Source organism: Tasmannia lanceolata, unplaced genomic scaffold, assembly GCF_043159265.1.
Source record: "Tasmannia lanceolata isolate RefF3 unplaced genomic scaffold, GAP_Taslan_0.1 ptg000004l, whole genome shotgun sequence".
NCBI lineage: Eukaryota > Viridiplantae > Streptophyta > Magnoliopsida > Canellales > Winteraceae > Tasmannia > Tasmannia lanceolata.
In genome coordinates, this window is record NW_027518681.1 from 11931164 (window position 1) to 11939719 (window position 8556).

An 8556-nucleotide genomic window follows, 5' to 3' on the forward strand; every position below is an offset into this window, starting at 1 on the left:
CAATAGAAATTCAACTACTGAGATGAACCCAACTCAAGTTATCATTTCAATAGTTCTCTATCAATTGGCAAGTATTTTTTGTGGAAAATTCTATCTGAAAGATTGCTTCTATAATATTTGACTAACTTGTTTTTCATGTTTTTTTTTCCAAAATCGAGGTATTTTCTTGTTCTAAAGAAAATTCAACCCTATATGATTCATGATTTTTTTTTTCTTTTCGTGCAACTTTTATCTCTGCATTCGCTTGGACCCAATTGCAAAATTCTAAAGTACGGACTTTTGGCTCTTTCCTACCAACAACTTTGTGGGCTACAATTGACCAAACGAAATCTGCCCTATTTTCGTTCCCCACCTTTTGGATGCATATATTAGTGAAATTTGAGGAGAAGATCTCAATAAGTTCTTGTCTTATTCTCTTTTCTGTCTTTCTCTCTCCTCTACCCTCCATTTTAGTAATGGCACCCCTACATCTTCTGCTAATCTTCTCACGGATTGCCACGCAACCAGACACACCGGGTCAATCTTCCACTATTCTTCTCTCAATCTAATCTTCTTGTGTTCTATCCTTTGACTTCTTCTTCTCCTAATCCCCCACCCAACTTCGAGCAACCAAACAGAGCAAACACTCCATTTGGATGCCAGAATTTTTTTGGTTCTTGGGACTTTTGTGGAATTTCCGCAGGAAACCCACGTTTGGTTGCTAGTTATATAGTGGGCAAAAAAGAATCCCACAAACCAAAATAACCCCGCACGAAACCCAAAGCTGGAAAAAAAATACCAGGAACCAAAATAATCCCGCACGAAATCCGAGGAACCAAAATAACCAAAAGAAGAACTTTTTTCTTCCCAACAGTTCAAGCAACCAAACAAAGCAAGGGTTTTGTAAAGAGAATAAAAAACCCTGTTTGTTTTGGATTTTGAGAACAGATAGTGAGTCCAACACTGATCATTGGACTAGAAAAGCTGATTATTGGACTAAAGATGATTATTGGACTCAACTTTTTGATAAATTTTGAGTCCAATAATCAGTCCTAGACTCACAGTTGGTTCCCAAATCCAAAACCAAGGCTTAACCTGTTTGTTTTGGATTTTGAGTTCAAATGTGATTATTGGAATTAAAATAAAACATAATTGTGACTCCAATATTCAATTTTGGACCTGAAATCAATCATTAAAAACTAAAACGAAGGCCGCTAAATAGTTAACTCGTGTAATAATTTATCTTCGGATTGGGGTGTACGTTCCACATTGGAGCAGAACTATGTTTGATCGCCTCATGATGGTCTACGAGATCAACTGACTTCATTACACATGCATGTCACCATATAGGGCCGAAAAATTGATAGTTAGGATTAATTCCAAAAGTGATTATCAGCTAGAAAATGAGTTTTTGAGGATTTTGATTTTACCCTCAATTATTTTCAAACTAAAAATGTTAGGCCTAAAATTGGTAACAGATACGGCAGTGACGTAAGAGCTGGGCTTGAAGACCCGAGGAGCTGAAGTGAAGGAGACTGAGCCCTGCACAAAAAGCAAACGAGGCCAGAAGACCAACCCGGAGTCGTTGCTCCGGACAGGCCCTTCGACACTCAAGTCAGTAGGAGCAGAAGTGCAGAGCCAAATTTTAAGAGTGGTAGCTTAGAAGTTATTACATCTTATTTTGAGCCTTGAGAGGCCTTTTATAGAAGGAGGCCTGGGCTGGTTGGATTACCTACCCCAGGATAGGTGTCAGCCCTTCGGTGGGTTTAGGTTTACCTACTCTTAGGTAATTACCAGATTACCCCTGGGCAGGTGTCGATTTCGTGGTGGGCCCTTCAGGGGCCACGTGTCGACAACTCATTAGTTGTTGTTTTTCATACCCCATCAGTTGCCCCCCAGTTCTCCAAGTCATTGTGATGATTTGGGGAAGTATGAGGCCGTGCTCTGGAGTGGCTGGAAAAATGAAGCGAAAGGATCTATCCGGGCAAGCCATCTGAGCGGCCTGGGAGGGGCAGAAACTTGGAGTGAAATCTGTCCTGCCAAACCATCTGGGCGGCCTGGGACGGGCATAAACTTGGAGTGAAATATGTCCGGCCAAGCCTTCTGGGCGGCCTGGGATGGGCAGAAACCTGAAGTGAAATCTATCCGGCTAAGCCTTCTGGGCGGATGACGCTATATCTTGGTCGGCTTGAGATGACCAGAATTTTGTCTTTTAGCGAATCAAGCTATATCCTAGTCGGCTTGAGATGATCAGATTTTTGTCCTATAGCGCATTGCGCTATATTCTGGTCGACTTGAGATGACCAGAATTTTGTCTTATAGCGAATCACGCCGAGTCCTGGTCGGCTTCAGATGACCAGAGTTTTGTCCTGTAGCGCATTGCGCTATATCCTAGTCGGCTTGAGATGACCAGAATATAGCGTAATCTGCTTAAAGACAAAATTTAATTTTGTCTTGTAGTGAATCACGCCAAGTCCTGGTCGGCTTCAGATGAGCAGAGTTTTATCCTGTAGCGCATTGCGCTATATCCTGGTCGGCTTGAGATGACCAGAATTTTGTCCTGTAGTGAATCACGCCGAGTTCTGGTCGGCTTCAGATGAGCAGAGTTTTGTCCTGTAGCCCATTGCGCTATATCCTGGTCGGCTTGAGATGACCAGAATTTCATCATGTAGCGTATCGCGCTATATCCTGGTCGGCTTGAGATGACCAGAATTTTGTCCTGTAGCGAATCACGCCGAGTCCTAGTCGGCTTCAGATGACCACAGTTTTGTCCTGTAGCGCATTGTGCTATATTCTGGTCGGCTTGAGGAACGGATGAACTGAAAACTGATTCAGGTCAGCCATTTTAGGTCGTCCATCTCAGGTCGGCTGAAAAACAGATTAGCTACAACTTACCCTACTTCAAGTTAAGTTTTACCCACGCGTTATATCCAGTCTGGCTGGAGATGTTCTGAACGGCTTAGGACGACCAGGATTTTGAAGTGAAATATCATGTCCGGCCATGTATGCTCTGAACGGGCTTCGGATGACCAAGTTTTATTGAACTTGGGTTTTTGCAAGGGTTTGGTTTTCTGTCAGGGCCCGTTCCTGACTAGAAGTGCGCTTCTGATCTTTGTGGAGACGAGCCGGGGTTAACCAAGCAGCGATTACCCAAATTTTGGCGAACTGGGTTTCTGAGCAGGTTTGGTTTTTCTGCCCGGTCCTGTTCCTGACCAGGAGTACGCTCCCGGTCTTTGTGGAGACGACCTGAGGCGAACCAAGCAGCGAGTACCCAAGCTTTAGTAAACTGGGTTTCCGAGCAGGTTTGATTTTTCTGTTCGGGCCCGTTCCTGACCAGGAGTGCGCTCTCGGTCTTTGTGGAGACGAGCCGAGGCGAACCAAGCAGCAAGTACCCAAGTTTTAGTGAACTGGGTTTCAGAGACGGTTTGGTTTTTTTGGCGGGCCCGTTCCCGACCAGGAGTGCGCTCCCGGTCTTTGTGGAGACGAGCCGGGGCGAACCAAGCAGCGAGTACCGAAGTTTTAGTGAACTGGGTTTCTGAGATGGTTTGGTTTTTGTGGGCGGGCCCGTTCCCGACCAGGAGTGCGCTCCCGGTCTTTGTAGAGACGAGCCGGGGCGAACCAAGTAGCGAGTACCCAAGTTTTAGTGAACTGGGTTTCTGAGATGATTTGGTTTTTCTGTGCGGGCCCGTTCCCGACCAAGAGTGCGCTCCTGGTCTTTATGGAGATGAGCCGGGGCGAACCAAGAAGCGAGTAACCAAGTTTTAGTGAACTGGGTTTCTGAGATGGTTTGATTTTTGTGCGCGGGCCCGTTCTCGACCAAGAGTGCGCTCCCGGTCTTTGTGGAGACGAGCCGGGGCGAACCAAGCAGCGAGTACCCAAGTTTTAGTGAATTGGGTTTCTGAGATGGTTTGGTTTTTCTGCGCAGGTCCGTTCCCGGCCAGGAGTGCACTCCCGGTGTTTGTGGAGACGAGCCGGGGCGAACCAAGCAGCGAGTACTCAAGTTTTAGTGAACTGGGTTTCTGAGATGGTTTGGTATTTGTGCGCGGGCCCGTTCCCGACCAGGAGTGCGCTTCCGGTCTTTGTGGAGACGAGCCGGGGTGAACCAAGTAGCGAGTACCCAAGTTTTAGTGAACTGGGTTTCTGAGATGGTTTGGTTTTTCTGCACGGGCCCGTTCTCGACCAGGAGTGCGCTCCTGGTCTTTGTGGAGATGAGCCGGGGCGAACCAAGCAGCGAGTACCCAAGTTTTAGTGAACTGGGTTTCTGAGATGGTTTGGGTTTTGTGTGCGGGCCCGTTCCCGACTAGGAGTGCGCTCCCAGTCTTTGTGGAGACGAGCCGGGGCGAACCAAGTAGCGAGTACCCAAGTTTTAATGAACTAGGTTTCTGAGATGATTTGGTTTTTTTGCGCGGGTCCGTTCCCGACCAGGAGTGCGCTCCCGGTGTTTGTGGAGATGAGCCAGGGCGAACCAAGCAGCGAGTACCCAAGTTTTAGTGAACTGGGTTTCTGAGATGGTTTGGTATTTGTCCGCGGGCCTGTTCCCGACCCGGAGTGCGCTCCCGGTCTTTGTGGAGACGAGCCGGGGCGAACCAAGCAGCGAGTACCCAAGTTTTAGTGAACTGGGTTTCTGAGATGGCTTGGTTTTTCTGCGCGGGCCCGTTCCCGACTAGGAGTGCGCTCCCGGTCTTTGTGGAGACGAGCCGGGGCGAACGAAGCAGAGAGTACCCAAGTTTTAGTGAACTGGGTTTCGGGGATGGTTTGGTTTTTGTGCGCGGCCCCGTTCCTGACCAGGAGTGCGCTCCCGGTCTTTGTGGAGACTAGCCGGGGCGAACCAAGCAGCGAGTACCCAAGTTTTAGTGAACTGGTTTTCTGAGATGGTTTGGTTTTTCTGCGCGGGCCCGTTCCCGACCAGGAGTGCGCTTTCAGTCTTTGTGGAGACGAGCCGGGGTGAACCAAGCAGCGGCATGATTTGAGGAACTCGGAACTTTGCAAAGAAGCAGTAGCCTTTTTCATTATCCACACAAGTGTAATTACAATGGCATCCACTTTTGTGTCGGGCGACAGGCTATTGATAGTATTTTTTGAGGTCTTCGGCGGGTTCAGTCACCTGGGCTTCGTGTCTCAGATCAAGTAGCTCAATCGGCAACGATTCTGATGCATTTTTTCCTTTGAGTGCCATGGCATAGCACTCCCTGGACTGTGGTTGATCTCCTCTGACTTCTCCCACGCCGTTTGGCGTTATAAACTTTATTTTCTGGTGATACGTTGAGGCGACTGCATGGATGAGGTTCTGGCCTCGACGTCCCAAGATAGCGTTATAGACCGAAGTGGCCCTCACTACCAAGAAGTTGACCATTGCGAAGGCTTGACAGGACGGCTCTCCGACGAGGACTGGGAGTTCAATCTGTCCTTCCACTTTCACAATCTACCCTGAGAAACCGAACAGATCGGAGTTCGCTGGCCTTAAACGGTCGTCTCCTATCATCATTTGTTTAAAAGCATGATAGGACAGGATTTCGGCCGAACTCCCGTTGTCGACAAGGATTTTCTTCAACTCCCAGTTCGCGACGAGCATGGTTAGGACCAGGGTGTCGTCGTCGTGAGGTAGTATCAAGTTGTCGAGATCAGCATATGAAAAGGCGATTTCATTCTCCGTCTTCATCCTTTTGCTGCATGTGTGCACGGCATTGACTCGGCGTGCGTAGGCTTTTCGAGCAGCAGATGATGTACCTCCGGCGGCTGGTCCGCCCATAATTGTGTTGATGACCCCCTTGGGCTGGGATCGGTGTATCTCTGGTTGTGGACTGGACGACGGGGGAGATTGGTTCCGCACAGGAAACGGTGAGGGTCGTCGAGGGCTTTGGCCATGAGGGCTTCTCCCCCTGCGCTCTCTTCTGTCGCCATTACTTTTAACATACCTTTTTAGGTACCCCCCGATTAATCAGCAGCTCGATTTCTTCCTTGAGTTGCCAGCATTCATCTGTGTCGTGCCCGTGGTCTCTATGGAACCTACAATACTTCGACTTGTCTCTCTTGTTTCCTTTTGAGATCATCCTGGTTGGCCATCTTACGAATTCTTCTCCCTCGATTGCGGCCAGTATGCTTCTCCTGGAGGTGTTGAGGGTGGTGTAATTCTCTTCTCTCCTCTGCGGGGATCTTTCTATTCTCGAAGCTTTATCATCCCTATGCAGCTTGGTAGGGTTCTTTTCTTCAGAGGTCCTCCTCCAGTTTGAATCTAAGGCTGCCAGAGTCTCCTCCACGGCTAGGTACTCCTAGGCTCCAGCCATCAGATCCGCCAATGAGTACTGGTTTTGGCGAGCTATTGATCGCCGGAAATCATTAGACTTCACGCCCGCTAGGAACGCATTTACTGCAGTTGAGGGGTCCAAGTTTGGCACCTGGAGGGCCTCCCTGTTGAAGCAGCTCACGAATGTTTTTAGAGGTTCGTTATCCTCCTGCCGCAAAGCCATCAGGGATGCTGTTGTTTTCCTCGGCCTCCGGCTGCTCATAAAATGGCGAACCAGGTCGTCCCCAAAGTCTACAAAGTTGCTGATGGAGTTTGGCTTGATCCTTGAGTACCAGTCCCGGGCCGCGCCCGTCAGTGTGGTCGGGAATGCTCTGCAGAGGAATCCGTCAGAGGCGCCGTGGAGGAGCATCATAGTCCTGAACGTTTCCAGGTGGTCCACAGGGTCGGTGGTTCCGTCGTATTGCGGAACCGTCGGCATTTTGAACCCTCTGGGTGCCGGCGCGTTCATAACATTATCTGTGAACGGAGGTCTGTTTGAGTACGTCTTCGCAGCGGGCCGGCCTTGATCTTTTGCCAGCTCTTCTATACGGTGATCTATCTCTTCTATCCTCCGTAACATTGGGTCAGCCCTCCGTTCTGCTCGGTCCAACGACTTATTTTTCTCCACCGATGGGCTCGCAGCAGAGCCGGACTGACTTTCCGAACTCCTTCGATGATGCCGGGATCTTTTCCTCGGCGTGCGGTCTTCCTGGGCTCGGTGCTTTTGCGTGGAGCGGGATCGTGACCTCCGACGGTGGTGAGGCTCTGTATGAGCATGCCTGATTCTGGAGTGATGGACTCGCCTTGTGGAGTGGTGGGTCCGGTCTCCACTGGGGCGCGCTTGCTCTCCCCTGTGGGCACTCGACTTTTCCTGTACAGGTCGTGGGGCCTCTGGGGGATGCTGGGAAGGCGCTTGGATCAGATGTTGGTATTGATCGACAAGAGCAGTCATCTGTTGGAAGAGAGCATGCAATTGATCCGGAGTGGGAGTGGGATTGAGGTGTTCTGAATGAGCCGGGCTCTGCTCTGCTGTTGCAGAGGGAGCTACTACCTGCGAGGCGATTCGGTCACTTCGAACCCCGCAAAGTACTACAGCTCGGGTAGTTGGTACCCGAGCACTCTTCCGCCCTGCCATTTTGTATAGGGGATTCGAATAGCTTTTAGTTCGGAGTCACACGGATGACGCCAATCTGTTAGGCCTAAAATCGATAACAGATACGGCAGTGACGTAAGAGCTGGGCTTGAGGACCCGAGGAGCTGACGTGAAGGAGACTGAGCCATGCACAAAAGCAAACGAGGTCAGAAGACCAACCCGGAGTCGTTGCTCCGGACGGGCCCTTCGACACTCAAGTCAGTACGAGCAGGAGTGCAGAGCCAAATTTTAAGAGTGGTAGCTTAGAAGTTATTGCCTCTTACTTTGAGCCTTGAGAGGCCTTTTATAGAGGGAGGCCTGGGGTGGTTGAATTACCTACCCCAGGACAGGTGTCGGCCCTTCTGTGGGTTTAGGTTTACCTACTCTCAGGTAATTACCGGATTACCCCTGGGCAGGTGTCGATTTCGTGGTGGTCCCTTCCAGGACCATGTGTCGATGGATTACACTCAAGTTAGTTGTTGTTTTTCATACCCCATCGGAAACATTTTTTTTACCTGCCCTGGATACCAACGGGGAGAATAGGGACCACATTCTATCAATCCTCGGGACCACTTGCCTTACATTTCTTTGTGAGGCCCACCGTATCTATCTTGTGATGAGGTATGGAACAGTCTCAGTTTGCTAGAATTGGGAAGGGAGAATTGTGTGGCTTTGAAAAGAACATTATCAAGAGCAATATCTCGTGGATTCTTCTGGTCTTTCAAAACATAGACCAAATGGTTTTTTTCCCATGTTTCCTTATTGTGAGGGATTCTAGCCAAACTTGGCATAATCGAAAGATACTAGGTTGATTTGGATCTATGTACAACTTAATAAACTCTACCATCTTAATTATCTTAATTAATTTGGAAGGGAAGTGATATTTCCACTATTTCCACCCTATCTTCTTTGTCCTTTTCTAAAAATGGCTGCATTCTCAACATCATCTGTTTCTCATTTCATAAAACTAAGAGGGGTGCTAAAATATCATTTCCACTTTAGAAATGCGTTGTTAAAAATGATTTGGGCCCCACCACAAGTGATATGCGGGGCAATGGCATCGAGTCACCTTTAATGGTTATAGATCTTGCTGTATTTATCGGATGGTATCGGATATGCTGTTATATTTGGTATGATTTCTTTTATAGATGCTCTTATATAT